Here is a 16,500-nt window from a genome sequence, read left to right on the forward strand (position 1 = left end):
TTGGTATAACATACCCTGGTGATCTTTTTTTTAAAAATATTAATTTGTCTGAGTATTTTCTAAACTCAAATACATACTTGGTGTCCACAATGTCCTGTAGCAATGAGTTCTACAGACTAAGTCTTGTGTGAAAAATACAACGCCTTCTTTAGTTTGGTTTCTAGCCTTCCACCTGATAATTTCATTTGATGCTCTACTTTTTCTGCTATGAGAGACAGAGAATGTCCATGCCCTATTCGCCTTCTCCACGTCACCAATTTTCTCTATGTAGAAATCATATTTATGTATTTCTGTATGTAGAAATTAAAACAATGTGTGAAACACAGGTTTCCATCTCTCTGTGTGTCTTGGGCTTTGGCCGTTCATTGTGAAAAACTGCATAGGAAAGCATTCAGTGCAAGATTCAGATATGGATATGGGTTTTTTTACCTAGGAGCTGTGGTACTCTGCTGAAGATGGATAGATAAATGCTAAAGAGATCATCCCTAATTTATGCTTTTAGAATTTGCCTTTTTCTGTTTTGCCTTGTAGCTAGTTGCTTACTAACCTACAGCCAAATTTTGACCTTTACACTTCCAGAGAAAAAGCGTTTCTAAGGTCTCAGCCCTGTAATCTTTACACAGAACACACATGAATGCATCTATTTATATGGATTGTGGACCATCCAATTATTCATATAAGGAAGAGATTCTTGAGTAACAGTGCTAAAACAGCAGCATTTGCAAGAACAAGGCTCCACAGAAATTCCCCTCATTTTACAGATTACTACAAACATCAAACAATGACTCATCAGAATCATTTGTGCACTAGTAAACACATGTCTTGGAAAGAAAAACTGTCTAACATTTTTAGAGAAGGGCCTAGACTCACTGCTCCAAATCAAAACTCACCCAGTTAGGGGAGCTCAACATTTTCTTTTGGCTGCAAGTGTTCTGCATCAGTGTCATATTTAGTGAAAAAAAAATGACAAAAATTCAACAAAATACACTCCCAGTCCTTCACATTTCTCATGTTTTGATTAGATATTAGGAAGAATGACTTTACTGAAAGAGTGGTCAGGCACTGGAACAGCCTGCCCAGGGAGGTGGCTGAGTCACCATCCCTAGAGGTGTTTAAGAAACGTCTAGATGTGGCACTTCAGGGCATGCTCTAGTGGCAGACACTGTCGGTTGTTTGGTTGGACTCGATGGTCTCAAAGGTCCTTTCCAACCATGAAGATTCTATTGATTCTATGAAATATAAGCATGCATACATATACATGAATATATAGGTGCATATGTGTACACAAAAGCACATACATAAATGAAAGGGAAACAATGGGAACATAGATATTCTAGGTGTTTTAAATTCTCGGAACACTTGTCTTCCCAGTCATGGTCTTTCTATTCCCAGTCACTCCCTCCATATCCTTTTGTGAACAGCAATTTATTTCACTACATTTATATTTCTCTTTTTCTATGTAAAGTCATGCTCAGCTTGTCAAATGAGAAAAGATGATTAGAAACATCTGTGCACCACTCAGACTTCTTTTTATCATAAATACAGGTTTTCTGTTTTGCTTGTGGTCCAGTTCAGCTCTGCAGAACAAATGTTTTGGTGCTTTTGTGTTCTGGGTCCATCCTGGAAAAAATGTCACCAAGCTACACTTACTGTTTTTTCCACAAACTATAAGTATTTGTTCTTGTTCACTCTCCTAAGTGATTAAGATATTTAGTTTCTAGTCCTTTTGATTTGCTCTGGTTGCCAACTTTCTTTACATTCTCTGTGCCTCTGCGACCCAGATGGAACAACTCTGGGTTTATTTATGATTGTAAATTCAGTGTTTCATGCACAGATTCATTTAGTACTGTAACTATGGCCTAGAGTAGAGGATATGGAGGCAGAAGGTCATGAGATCTAATCATAGCTATTAAACTGTGGCCATGGGTAAGGTGCTTCATCTGCTGTATCTAAGAAATGAGAGCACCCCTTTCCTCACAGGGATATAATAAGCATTAGCTTGTACCCACTTGTGTCACAGAGTCATCGTGGGGTTTCTCTGATGGCAAAACAGCAAAGTATTATTATTAGACATATTCCTTTTGCTACCTATGCCTCTACCTACTGGCTGTCTGTTCTGTTGTAACACAGGATCTTCCCTCATGGTCTGTCCTATTCTTTAAACTTTGCCACTAGGGGCACAGCCACTCATTTTATTTTTTGTTTGGATCATTTTGTAAGTTCATTCTTTCTCTCTACAAAATAAATGTGCCTTTGAATCTTGAGATGTTCCCTGCATGCGAGTACCACAGCTTAGCTCTCTGTTTTCAGCTATATTATCTAGCCTGAAAGTCACATACAGTTACTCTAAGTACTTGCCTCTACTGCTTTGATTTGAGCTCTAGAGCTTTTTTCCCTCTTCAGTTTGACTTGCCTTTTATCCCTTTCACCTAATATGTTTCAGGCAGCTCTTCTGCACCTTTTCCCTTTATTTGTGAACACTTCAGGCAATGGAGCTTTGAACAGTTTTTGTGAAGGGAATCCTAGCCCCTGTGTGCTTCATCCAATTCTCTCTCATCTTTTTGTCAATAGCTTGCCATCAGGAGTGTGAATTTGACTGGTTCTTTAATCTTTCAGAATATGCAGTATATTCCATTGAATTTTAGGACAGCCTCCTTTGTTTAAGATATTTTATTGAAGTCTTTCAACATTCTCTCCTGATGTAAGACCATATCCAACTCTCCAACAGATGTTTCTCAGAAGTCAAAAAGGAAGGAAAAGAACACTTTGTAAGTGTCATTCATACCTAGCTCTGCCCTTATCCTCTGGATACACACACTAGCCATAAAATCCAACCACCTTAGCTGACCCAGTTCTTTTCAGTTTCTAAGCTCTCTAAGATATTTGATATCTGACATCTACTGAGTATTTCTGAATACCAGTTCTTCTCTGCATGGTCCAGATTTCACAGTCATGCGGGATGGATCCCCTTCACAACCCTCACCCACCCACAGCCATACACATCCCACCTTTTATCCATCCCCAGCTATATCTGTGCCTGTGCTGTGTTTGGCTATAGCATTACTTGTCCATAGCAAAATGAGAGAGGAAGGAGTAGGAAAATCTGTCTTGATAACTCATAGGAAGACTTTCTCACTGACATACCAGTGGTTAAATAAAGAATTGTCATCCATACGTCTTACCCTACTTAAAGGCGATGCCAACATTTCCCTAGTGTTAGTACAATACCCTCTGAATAGCAATCACTGCCTAGCTTTTCACAAGATTAATACCTTACCTTTTCTCTCAGTGCACTTTGCAAAGCAGACAGAGGAAGAAGCAAAAGACCAGGTAGAGAGCTTCAGACAGAATTATCTATGAAATGTACCATGAAGTCAGCAATACTCACTCCAAACTATAACGTTTGAGACAACCCTGACAAAATGGAACTAAGAGTGTCAGAATTTCAGGTTGTAGTGCTCGGTCTCTGCACCTTTCTCTCCACAAACAGAAGACCAAAGCCACTAGGAACCCAGAAAATGGATTAGGTGGCTGCAAAATTCTACTGTGAGATGGTAGTGGACAGACAGATATGAAAGACATTCATTCAAGGTCTGCCAAAAAAAGTCTGAGCAACTCAGAGAATCCATGAAGGCCAGGCTCATCCCATTCTTCATGCCATGGTGTCATCACACCTATAAAGATTCTGGTGAATTTATATCTAGAAAACAATAGAAAAACTGGAGAGATTTCAGAGAAAGGTGAAACCAATGTTAGGGAAATATAATCTTGAGAGTGACTAAGAGCTAAGAGTGATGACCCTGGTCATACAAAAGCTAAAAACTACAATAATCTAAAAGATAAACCCAGAAAAGATAAATAAAATGTTTAAAGCAAGACAAAGAGATATATTCAGGCAGGATAAAATTAAGAAAAGGAGAATTGTTATTTAAGAAAAACTCTTAAAAGTCTCCTTGACAAATGTTTGAAAACCACAGTAGGATGTAAACGGAAATGATAGGAGTCTCATAATTTGAAAATTGAAATTCCAGCTACAAAAAAAAAAAAAGTACCAGACTTTGGAGAGAACAGGGTGGCACTAGCAAGCTGCTAGTGACTTTTTTTTTTTAATTTTTCCATATTTTGCTACACAATGTTGTTCCTGGGAAGTTCCACAATTAATCTATACAGGCATAGAGGTAAACCTTGTCATTTTAGGGTTGAAGGCAAGTTTTGGCCTGATACAGCTCTGTGCAGTTCATAAGAGATTAACACAAGGTGGCTACAGGCACCTCTGGCAGAAATGCTCAGTTGTGACAGCCCAATTTTTAGAGAGAGAATAAAAACCAGAGCTGCCTCAAGTGTCTATATAATAAACTCAGAGATTTCTGATAAAACTTATTACCCTTCTTGCCTCTTACTTTGGTGTCTTGGAAAAAATAAATCAATATTTCTATCCAATATGGAACATTAAAATGGCTCCAAATTTCACAGACAGCTTTCCGCAATCTGAGAAAAACTAGACTGGAGGAACAGTAAGTTCCTGAATTTTTAAGTAAAGTGCTCCATTATTAATAGTAACAGTGCAAATTCCTCTCCCTTTTAAATTATATGTAAGAGACATTCCTCAGATCTGAATTTTCTGCCATTTAAAAATAGTTTTCATGCTCATTTAATCACCAGTGAGATAAATTAGATGATCTCTTTAGCTACACCTTTGTCTCTCCAATGTCCTTCAAATCCTGCCTGATGGAATTATCATTTGCTTTTGTCCCAGGGTCCCTTCATTAAATGAACACCATTTTTTACTGCTGCCTTCCTCTCACCCACTTCCTCATTAAATAATATATAGCCCCTCACACATATCATATATTATATCTAAATTCTGCATAACCTTTCAATAATATATTGCATGCCTGAAATAAATCTCATTTGTCACTGCTGGTACTAATAAAAGGTTTACGTTTCCATTTTTGTCCACCCTGAAATATTAGGTGCAAGATCTTGTAATTGTATGGAGTCTTGTTTTTAATTTGCTTACAGGGTTTTTTTTAATACTGCTACTGATAAAGAAATTTATCTTCTTTCATAATTCCAAGTCAGAATTTGGCTTTCAGGCTGACCTATGCTAACGTATACAGCATATTTTGACTATTTAGTAGTGTCTCTGGGGAGCATTTTTCTATGTACTTGTAATATTGCTTTCGCATAAATTGTGCTGGCATGCTCAGTGGAGGCCAAACACTGAAAATGGCCACAAAAACTGCATTTGGTAACAAGTAGGGGAGCACAGCAGCTTCTACTGTATGAATCCTAGCATATGTCTTCTGCAGTGAGAGCGAGCTATGGACTTGCTTTGGGACCCTGGGTGCCTAGACAAACCAGTCTAATGACTGTCAGAGAAAGCCTGATAGAGACTGAAACTGAAGAAATTTAAATAACTATCCTCAGAAAGAGGACATTTTTTTTCAGGAGAAAGCCTAAATTACATTTTCTCCTCCAGTGAATGCTATCATGATCCAGCATGCTGCTAAAAGCTACAACAGCCCCTGAGCCAGAGAAACGCTGCACAGGGAACATCAGCATCAGGATTTTGAACCCTGAGCTTTGGGGTTTCCTGGCTCTACAGCAGTGGCTGGCAAGTGCTATGGAGCCAGAGAATTTGGAAGACCCAGAAATCACAGCTCCAAGATGCTGTTGCTAGAGGGAGCATAACATGCAGAGTATGTGGAAGTGATTTTTTTTTTCCTCTCTGATTAAGAAAATAGTATTTTTTTTAAAATCCACAGAAAATATAAATTTCTTTGAAAATTTACTGCTAGGAAACCATTCTAACAGAAAACTCCCAGCTAGCTCTACCCACATGCGCTTCATGTAGCTCACTGATATTTACAGTTGCTGCCTATGGCCAAGCCTGCTAAAGTCAATAGTGGTAAATCCCATCGGGTTTGGCTTTTGGCTTGCAAGTCTCTGATTGCATCAGATTCTTTTTCTTGCTTTAACTTTTGTTTTGAGGGCAAGTCTGATTACATGACTACCTGAGTATCATTATGTAACAGTTCTTAAAGTTTATAATCTCTGTATTTCCAAAGTTTTTTATAAAATTAGTGTCTGTCTGCATTTTACTGCTGGGGAAGCTATAGCATGGACATATTAAGAGCTAGGAACGCTCTTGTCATCTCCTGATATTCTTATTGTGTTTACACTTAAACTGACCTAGCTTTGTGCAGAAATCAGCATTAAATAATTATACCATTACGTAATCCACACCTTATTCTCAGCCGCAGTGTTTTGCACAAAGGTGATAGAGCCATTTGGGAGCAGATAGTTCAGTGTGCCTGAACACAAAGCACAGCGGTTAAGGACGGAACCAGCCGTGAACAGCTTAGCACTTACTGCTGGGTATTGCGATGCCCGTTGCAAAGCCCTGTGAGTAAAGAGATTTTCTGAATTCAGACTTACAGAATTCGTTGCCTTCACTCATGACAGAGCTTATTTCCTAATCTTCGTCCATTAGCCCTGTCAGTCCATGTAATCTCTGATACTATTTATTCCTACACTTATCCCTTCTCTCCACAGCATGTATCCACAAGGTGAGGACACCCCACGTTCTCACAGGGTTTGCTGACAGAAAAGAAATTATATGCAGGAGGACTCAGATGGCTCTCCTGGGACATCGTCCCTCTGCAGCTTGGCATACCAGCCCTGAGACAGTTAATGCCTAACACATAAACCCACAGAGATTAACTTGAACCAAAAGCATAAGTACATTGGCTGTCAAAATGTTTTTGGAATGGCTGTGTCCTCAAGAAGGGAATGAGGTGAGGATTTTAAGAAGGCTGTGGCTCAGAGTGCTCAGGAGAACTACTTTTTTTATTTCTTCTCATATGCAGTGAGCAGGGCTTTCAAGCAAGCATCTGAGTTTGGCAATGGATTTGACGAAATAGCCTGCCAGCATCAGGAGGCATCAGGCCATCCTGAAGCAGTGAGGCTCTGCACTCTCCTCTGCACAGGGCTGCCAGACCTTTACCTATCAGGTCACACACACTATGAGGCAGAAGCCCTGACTCCAGACTTATGCTTTAGGAGTCCCAGCATTCTTGTCTGGCTCCTGTCTGCCTTCAAGGTTCTCTGCGTGCTGGGATGATGGGCATGTCATAAGTCTGCTGATAGCAACATTGGATTCATGAGGTCCTGCAGCACCTCATAGAGCAAGATATGTAAGTGTGCGGGACACTGCTGTGTCACTGCTGACACTCTCCCTGAGCCTGCAATCATTTTAGCATAGGCTTTGCTCCTACAAGGAGCTCAATTCATAGTGATGGTGCTTCCACTCAGAAAACAGCCTGGCATCTTCTGATGCTGCTCTCAAGATCAAATGTCAGCATAAATGGTAGTAAACACTGTGGGATCCACCATAAGGATATTAACCTTCTTGCCACCACCTCCCTGAACCTCCCACCTCTCCTACATTGGAGAGTGCTGCTGACTAGGAAGCCACACACTGACAAGTAGCCCAGCTGTTCTCCTCCAGACCCTGGCAAGAGCTGAATGTGAATGAGAGCAGGAGAGGCTTGATGGCATTAACTTTGCTATGTGATGATCATTCTTCCCCACAGCAGGAACACACTGCTGGGAGCTGAACCACTTTGGAGGACAGGTGGTCTTGGTCAGGACTCTGAAAGAAATGCCTTCCAGGGGTGGTGTGTGTTTACATGGGCCATATCTGAGGGCGCGGTGATGTCTAGCATACCTGCTTGTCTTGTTTGCTGCCCCTCAGAACTTTTACTTTTTGGACCTGACAGGCTCTGCACTTTAGGTGAAAGAAGAGTGTGGTCACAACTTTTACAACCAGAAGGGATGAACAAGGAAAGCCAAGAGCTAAGGTTTGCATTGGAAATTATTTTTTTTTAAAGCAAGACTCTCAAAGGAGAGAACAAATACATGCAAACACTGCAGCAGATCCTGTACAGAAAAGGACAAGGAAGCCACTGTGATAAAAAGGTGTTCACAGTAATGTTTTCTGGAATAAGGAGACTCTTGGACCTCAAAGAACAAGGATGCTCTGAACAGCTACAGGCACGCACCCAAGGAGCACTGTTCTGCTTGGTCATGCCTGTCACCACAGACTCAGCAATGAGTGGGTGAGACTTCAGGTGGGGCTGTCAGAGGTACCTCCAACCTCTACGTTGTCTAGGCACTTTAGCCATCAAGGCTAAGATACTAATATCCAGCTCCACAAAGGTGCCCATGTCATGGTGATTTCAGTAACTAAAAGAGCAAATAGGTGCCTAAACGTCACTTAGGAACTAGCCTTCAGTATCAAGTGCAAGTCCTGGAGGGGTAACAAGGATTATTCCCCAAAAGCGTCCCCCTGCATTGCAGTAGCTTTCCATTCAGGTTGCTAGCAAGGGAGGATTTTGGATAAACAATTTCTGCCCTCACTCACTTCTGTTTCAAAAGAAAGGAAACTATCCACCCTCCCTCATGCCTCCTGTGATGCCCCCGGACACATTTTCCCAGATCCATGCCCAGCTCCAGCCACAACTCATCCAGAAATGCTGGGACAGACAATTCACCACAAAGATTTTTGGCCTTAATTTATCCCCAAGAAAGAGTCCTCGAAGTTCAAATCTCCTCTCATTGTTGCATTTTGCCACATTATCCTGGAAATGTCAAAGAAAATCATAACAAGAGCAGCAGATCAGCCAACCCCAAGTACCAGCAATAGTAGATTTCCAGCCCTGCTCTCTGGGCCTTTTCACTTTTGCAGTGGTTCCACCAGCTAGGAATAATTACAGAAAACTATGACGTAATCTCTACTGAAATCCAAATCTTTTCATTCCATTCCAGCCAATTGGAACTCACCCCTGATGTTTTCCAACTCCCTGGTTCTGTGAATGAGACCGTATCCATGTGAAAATATGCTTGGATCACCCACTGCGATTTATTCATCCGGAGGCAATTTGGAGGTGGTTGCTTACAATTAGCCACTTGATCTTTATCATTATTGTTCTTAGCGCTTAGAAAGCTGTGTCTCTGGATACAATCTTTCCGGTACTTGGATGGCCTATTTAATTATACAACTGGACCTGTTTGTGCATGGGATACTGGAATGAGTGAAATCCTAACGATCCTCAACATTAACTTTCGTAATCAGTGGCAAGAACTAATATTTAGAATAAGTTCCCCAATGTGTCCCTTGGAAAACAGCACAATGTCACACTGCAGAGGAGAGCACTTTCTGCTCCGGAGCAAGATTGTAGGGCAACAGAGAAGCTGATACGCTCATTATTATGCCAAATTACAAAGGAGAGTAAACCATCTTGACAGTGTTTTATTTTGGAGATGTCAGCTTTGCAGCTAAACATGGACAAGCCCAGGCAATGCTGGATGAGAAAGACACTCTAAAGAAATATACGTTGCTTTGAAACAGTGTTTGTGAATGTGCATTAACTGTTAACAGGAAAACACCATTTAATTATACAGATTCACTCTAGCATAGCTGACAGAATAGTTTATTCAGCCCTTTGCAGGCATCTGAGCTGGATTTCAGAGAGAAAGGAAGATCTGGCATCGCCTGTTTAAGAAAAAGAGATGGCAGTTACCAAGTGTTGAGATGACAGTGTAGGGAAAAAGAAAATGAAGGGAACTAAAAAGCAGGAGAGTACTAAGGAAGTAGCAGGGCAATTTGTTTGGCTGTGAAATGTGCAGTTCCTGAGCTCTTGAAGTAAGTAAAGAGCAGTATGGGAGCCATAAGAAAGTGGGATGCTGCCTGGCTGTTTGTGTCGTCATTCGTCCCACCTGGGGCCATTCTGCCTTGGCAGTGCTCTGTATCAGCTGCAAACAGCATGCAAGACAGTGAAATCATGCCCATGAGCGCAACAAAGGGAAGTGGGCAAGGTAGCTTGCCTCAGAGATGTTTGAGAGTAAAATCCTCAAGCAGGAACAAAGCCTTTGAATGGAACTGGGCGGGGGGGGGGAGCGGAAGAATGAAACTGTCAGCATTTAAGCGTGCTGGTTACCCCAGCAAACTTTCAAAGTATTTTTAAGGTTACCGCAAAGCACTGCAAGAACTTGCAGTCTGTATGCTTGCACCCCAGAAGCTATGAACAGTGTATCAGTAATCTTCAGAGAGAACAAGGAGTGGTTAGAGGCAGAGACCCCAAATCTATAATCTACTCTCTCATTTCTTCTAGCTTCAAAGAAACCAAAAGATACATCTTCTCCCCCTTAGCTAGGAGGCAGAAAACATCTCCATCAGCAACTTATAACTGTATACCAACCCCTGCTGTCACCTGTGACCTTTGCAAATGGTTGGGGTGAGCCTAAAGTGTGCCAGTGATGCAGACTGTTTTTTGGCCTGCATGCAGTTATTCTGTGCTGAAGAGCGGATTTGCAATGCCATACATTAGAGCAGACTTGTCAGGAAGACTTAGTCTCCTAAGTGATTCAGTGATGAAATGACAGGGAAAAGTACCTACCTTTGTCCCATCCAGTGTGGCAAGAATACCTAGAATGTAGCTTGGTCCAACCTGTCCTCCTGCAACACTGATTCATCCTTCCACAGGGCAAGTCATACCAGGGAGAATCCTGTGGATGGTTTTATCTCTAAGGCATGTTAGCAGACTGAGGAAAAAGCTCAGGATTGTTTTGGGGTGGTGCAAGTGGAGATTCCCTATGAAACCATTTAATGTGGTTTAGAAATACATCCCTTTTCCTATGGCAGGCCTATCTTTGAATGGATTACGTTAACAAAGAGACAATTTCTGATTTATTTAGATGATAGCAATGCCTGGGGCTATGCTCTAGGCAAGATACCATGATTTTTTTACCAGATGTTTCACTTTCTGAAAAACTAATAGACACTGAAAAAATAACACAGGGACAAGAGGAGTTGTCAATAAAGCAGATGTCCTGTCTCTTTCAGCCTTGCTGTCAGCTACACTTAACTCACTGGAGTTTCAAAACAATATAAAAATATTACAAGATCAAACACTGCTAAATGATATAAAGCAACTTCCTCACAGAGACTGCATGACAAACAATTGATTTGACAGAGTTGAAGGAAAGAGCAGTCCTAGGGAGCAGTTTTCTGCAGGCTGATTCACAAGCAACAGTTGTTTATTGATTGCTTCAGATGTTCGTAGCAATTTCCATCCTTAGCCATCAACCTTGTTTTTCTATTAGGTGTTTCTGATGGGGCATCTTGGCTGTTTGTGTAAAGCCAAACAGCTAAAAAAGCCAAACAGCTTTAGTTTATTGGTCAGTGAATTAAGACAACCCAAAATTGATGTTAGCTTACCTTAAAGCACCATACATAACATTTGGTGGTTTGACAGTTGCTCTGTGAACAGTTCCAGCATCCTTCTAACAAAGGGAGAAACCTCCGGGAAATACACTGAAGTGAAAACTGAGAGCAGAAATCTCTACCTCCATCTTAAGCCAAGCCCTTCAAATTCATGAACTAGGCACTAAACAATACAGATCTTGCCTCGTGGATAACATCGTAGCAATTGTCTAGCCAGCATCACAATGCTCTTCTGATGAGCTCAGGAGAACAAAAGAGGGCATTATTCCACCAGAACAGAACTCTGAAAGTGACTTATTTAAAGCCTCTCTGAGGACTGCAGTACCTAGCTTTGCAGAGACATGTGGGTAAATGTAGCTTCCTGTATGACTGCATTGGCCATGTCTTCACTGCAGGATTATCTCACCCTGTCTGAACTAACTGTCCTTCTGAACAGCCTTGCCCATAATGAGCAGTTTAACCAAGTAATAGTGCTCAAGGCGCAAGTAGCGATACTACATTGCCTCTCAGATGGAGCCCCAGGAAAGTTCTGGAGAACAAGTCACCCCTGAGAGCATCCTGCCTGTGTTCACACTACAGGGTTGCTGTATGACAGGCTGAAGGGTGGTGCTGGTTTAAGCTTTAGCCTATAACCCCTAATGGGTCTGCAAAGTTAAAGGTTTTTCTAGTGTGTGGGTCTCAAGGCAGGTGAACTCTTGCACTGTGATAGTAAAAAAGGCTACTAGCCTTTACTCCTTAGCAGCTCCAGATATATAGGTACTTTGGCAGGAGCAGGAGTTGGGTTCTTATTTCCCACTCTATACATGCAAGCCTATAGGGAGGACAGTAGAAATGTGATGGAGAAAGAGTGGCATTAATCTCATCCCTTTGACATAGCCACGAAAAAAGCCACCTTGACACAGGTGAGGAAGAACTCTGTCCCTTTAAAAAAGCTGTAATAGGCTATTTTCCACTGGAAAAAATATGCAAAACCCAACAACCAACCAAAAGAACCAATGGCAGGGCTAGGAGTAGGGAAATTAAGAGTCATATTTCTTTTCAGAACATTTTCCCTAGCTGGAAAAGGACTGATTTCCAGGCCAGAGTGGCAAGAAAGGGCTCACAGACAGTGTACACATGGTCTAACACATGTGGTCTGCAAATGATAAAATATATACCAGTGATTATAGACAGTGATTACAGCACACCTTGAAACCTATTACTGAGAATCTTTCTGACAAAATTTAAAAAAGCTCCAAGCATTCCCTTAGAAGACTCTGCATTACATGTCCATGGTTAGGTAAGGAAACTAGGTTTAATGGTCTTAACCTTTCCCCAGTGCCTCATTCTAGACTCTGCTGGGATTAAAACTCTGTCTAACCTATGCCAAGCCCTGACAACTGGGATCACTTCTCCCATAGCAGAACAAGGCAGGCGGTGGGGGAGTATTAATGCTTTCTACCTATCTTAAATATCAGTCAATCAGTCCAATAAGGGTGAGGGCATCCCTAAGAACCAGCCCAAGTCACAGTTGTATAGGGCCAAAAAGGATGGAAGGGGATTATATCAGCAGTGGGGAAGGGCCTGAAAGCTACATTCAGAGGCCTGTTGGAACATAGTAAGGCCAGCCATAGCAACATCAAAGGCTACAGCAAGGAGTTAGTTTATACAACTTAGTCAGTTGGATTAGACCCTTCATTAGGATGCAGAACAAACCTCTCCTTCTTGGCAGACAGCAGCAAGAAACACAATAAAAATGGAAATCGAATCTAAGCCCTGAATTCCCCATTCAGCACGAGTTCCTCTTATTTGCATAGGAACTCTAGTTCGCCTGGCTTTGTTTGAAATAAAGGTAACAGGAAATTTCAGGGCAGGATGAGGTCAAGGTCTCTTGCTCTGGGGCCAGCAAGCCCTAGGAGGACTCTTGAGTCAGAACACCCCGTCCTAGGAGGAGGACAAGCAGAGGGGGAGAGCAATTTCCATGGGTTACCAGAAGTACTGGCTCTCTACAGCTGCACCTTTAGCAGGCAAACTCAACACTGAGAATCTGGAAAAGATCTTTCTTAGTTTGAGTTGAACAAATAGTTGCCATGCTGTACAGTCATTGACGGTATGATACTTGAGTGGTACTTGGCTGCAGAGAACCAGGATGAGGTCACTAGTCAGCTTGTTACTTTTTCCCCAATGTACATCTTTTGAGGAAGTTGTTTCTGTGTTCAAAATATTGCAGGCTAAGAGAACAAGATGATCTGGTTTAGGGTTTTTTTAAATGCCTCTGATTGCAGGATTATTTGCATTAAAATTCACAGAGGTCAGACAGAAAAGGCTGAGTTTGACCTCAGTCGTGTCAGCATGGCTAAGGGGTCACTGGGAGGGGTATGCAGGTATACTGCAAATTCAGTTTAATATCAGAAATAAGCCCAAGTATTTAAAATAGGAATTAGTTTTCTCTGCTTCCTCTATCATCATAACAAAGCATGCTTATGTGTAAGAAGGCATTTGTTGCTGATCTCTATGACTTTTCTTTATTGTGTTTTAGGGCAGACGAAGGAAAGAGCTCACTATTGGTTGGCATTTGTTTTACAATTTTATACAGGGTTTTTTTTAAAAAACAGTCTCTGGAGTGAAATCAGACATATTTAGATAAAATATTTCTTGTCCTGAAACCGCACTGGCTAAGATATTAACAGCTGTTAGAAAGATACATGCCTGCATTTCTCTTCATGCTGTTGAAGTCTTTAAATCACTGTATTAGCCTCTCAAATTGTAAACAAAAAGACAATTTCCTGGCTGCCATAGTAGAAGAGAAAAGAGACTGCTAGTTATAAGCAACCTGTGCCTTTAATTATTTTATTAATATTGCAAATTGTAACTGACAGTAATTAAGAGTTGAATATTACCGCAGGGAAGCAGCTTGACCAATGTTTATGATCCTATTATGGAATGGATGGAATTTAGTTTAACAGAGGAAAAAATAGGTTCCTTGTGGTTTATCTCATTAAGGTGATTTCCATAATTCTAATGGTGATTCCCACAGCTTTAAAACTAAACTTGGTAACAGAAAAAGACACAGCTGCATTGGGATGGTAAGGGACTTAGAAAAATTCTGATTCTGTCATGAAATGTCCATGCCGAATTTGCTTAATTTGCCCTTAATTTATTCCTCAATGACATAGTCCCACAGTCTCCCGTCCTCTGAAGTATATCCCTTGGATTTCTTTAAAACCCTCATGTCTCTCTGGTACCTTCTGTTGCATCACCTCAAATCTTCTACGTGCACTTAACATTAAGGGGCTCTAATTTTCTTCTCTCTTACACCTATTTTTCACCAACATAAATTCATTGACTTTAATGGGATTATGCCTGACTAGCTCCAAGAAAACCAGACCGAAAGAATCAGCCTCGTAGTGTCCAAAGTCATATTCAATATTCCAAAAATGACCATTTTCTGATTGTTTTCTGCAGAAGTAAATTTATTTCCCTTGGCTCCACCTCACAAGACAGCACAGTTGCTGCAAGACCTAACAGACAGAAGATTCTGAGCATGACATGATCTCCCTTTAACATTTAAACTGCAATGCTGTTCAGGAAACTACATGACTAATTTTTAAAAAATTACAGCCACAGATATTTTTTCCAGTTCTTCCTTTTCTATTAAAAAACAAATCAAACTTTAATTTTCTGCCTTTTCCCCCCTATACACTGGAAAATACTTAGGATATGTTTTGGCAAAACTGAAGGAAATGTCTTAAGAAAAAACTTCTTTTGGAGCCAGAGAGAACAGAGATTTTCCATGATGTTTTCCACTGTGGGGTTTGCTATTCACATACAAGAAAAAAAAAGTCAACCTTTAGCTACGTTATGGAAAGCAGCAATATAGGCGCTGGGAAAAATATTTCCTAGCATAAGCAAAAGGCAAGCATACAGCCACAAACATCATTAAATAACAGCATTTTATCCACCCAAACTGTTCTTTCACAAATGAAACTACAGGATTCCTGTCATGTTTAAAATCTTACTGTATGTATTTTTATGTGTTTCCTCCCTTTTATTCTGTTACTACCTATACTCTTCATTGTTTACAATAAGACAAAAGTCTCATCCTATTGTTTTTCGACTACCTCTGTTTTTTGCTCTGTGTGTTGCATGGGTGAAGTTTCTACGCTGGAAACTAGTTAAAGAATGTGAGCTTAATTTCTTGCCTTGACTATAGTGTAAAGCCTGACAAAACAAGGGTTGAGGTTTGCTGGAAATTTAATTAATTTGAAATTTAGGTTGGTTCTGAAACAGACAGGAATCTTTTCTTTTTTTTAACTCTCTCCTAAAGACAGGAATGGAAAGTAATGGAGCAGTTTCAAAGAGCTCAGGAGTTTCCAGTCCCTAAATGACAAGCTAAACAACTACTCACAGAAAAGAGGCTGTTAGAAGAGACAGACACATTAGGTCAGGAACCCTCGATTTTCAGCAGCAACATCCCTACAGAAAACATATCAGGAATCTATGCAATCTGGCAGAATGTAGCATGCTGTTCAGAACGAAAAATTTATAGAAAATGTAACACTCTCTCTCTTCTGTTCTGCTGGGAGAAACATCAAGTTTTATGAGCTAGTTCTGGATCTGTAGAAATTGAAAGGTCTTTTATCTCAAAATGATCCATGCAAGGAGGTACTATGTCACCATAATTTAACTCCCCTGATGAAGTAAAAGCAATTCCAGGAGAGAAATCCACTCCTGACAATGGCACATGTGGGGAAAAGATTTTTAAGTAGTGAGGTTTGGTGTACATCGGCTGCTCTGACATAGAATTGAAAACTCTGGAAGTCGGCAAGGTATCGTGTGCCTTACAGCCAGAGTAATGCCACAACAGGGCACAGTAAGCGATGTTTTCTTTCTTGTGCCAATTATGATCCCAAGTGGATTTCATTAGTATTACTGAAATCCTCCAGGGTCAGCTGGAGCTCTAGCTCAGTGACTTTAAATATTGCACAATGTTCCTTTCAGCTAGCAGCGATGATATAGCCTTTATCATAGCATATATTGCACAATTCTTACTCCTCCTTGCTCTTTCAAGCCCTGTTGGATGAAGACATTTGCTCAAGCATGAAGAATTAAATCACTAGAACAGATCATCAATTTGAACTCATTTGAACCCAGCTATTTCACAATTTGCTTGGCAGGACAAAACCAGGATATGACTATACATACAGTGAGGACCACCAACACAGATAGGG

The 16,500-nt window shown here is 40.8% G+C and overlaps 1 protein-coding gene across 2 annotated transcripts in view; it reads right to left on the reverse strand.

Annotated features, from left to right (window-relative positions):
- PAMR1 (peptidase domain containing associated with muscle regeneration 1) overlaps nucleotides 1-16,500 on the reverse strand; it is a 58,441-nt gene that overhangs the window by 12,219 nt on the left and 29,722 nt on the right. The gene's annotated exons all lie outside the window — the stretch shown is intronic.

The sequence above is a fragment of the Larus michahellis genome, chromosome 4, assembly GCF_964199755.1.
Source record: "Larus michahellis chromosome 4, bLarMic1.1, whole genome shotgun sequence".
Lineage (NCBI taxonomy): Eukaryota > Metazoa > Chordata > Aves > Charadriiformes > Laridae > Larus > Larus michahellis.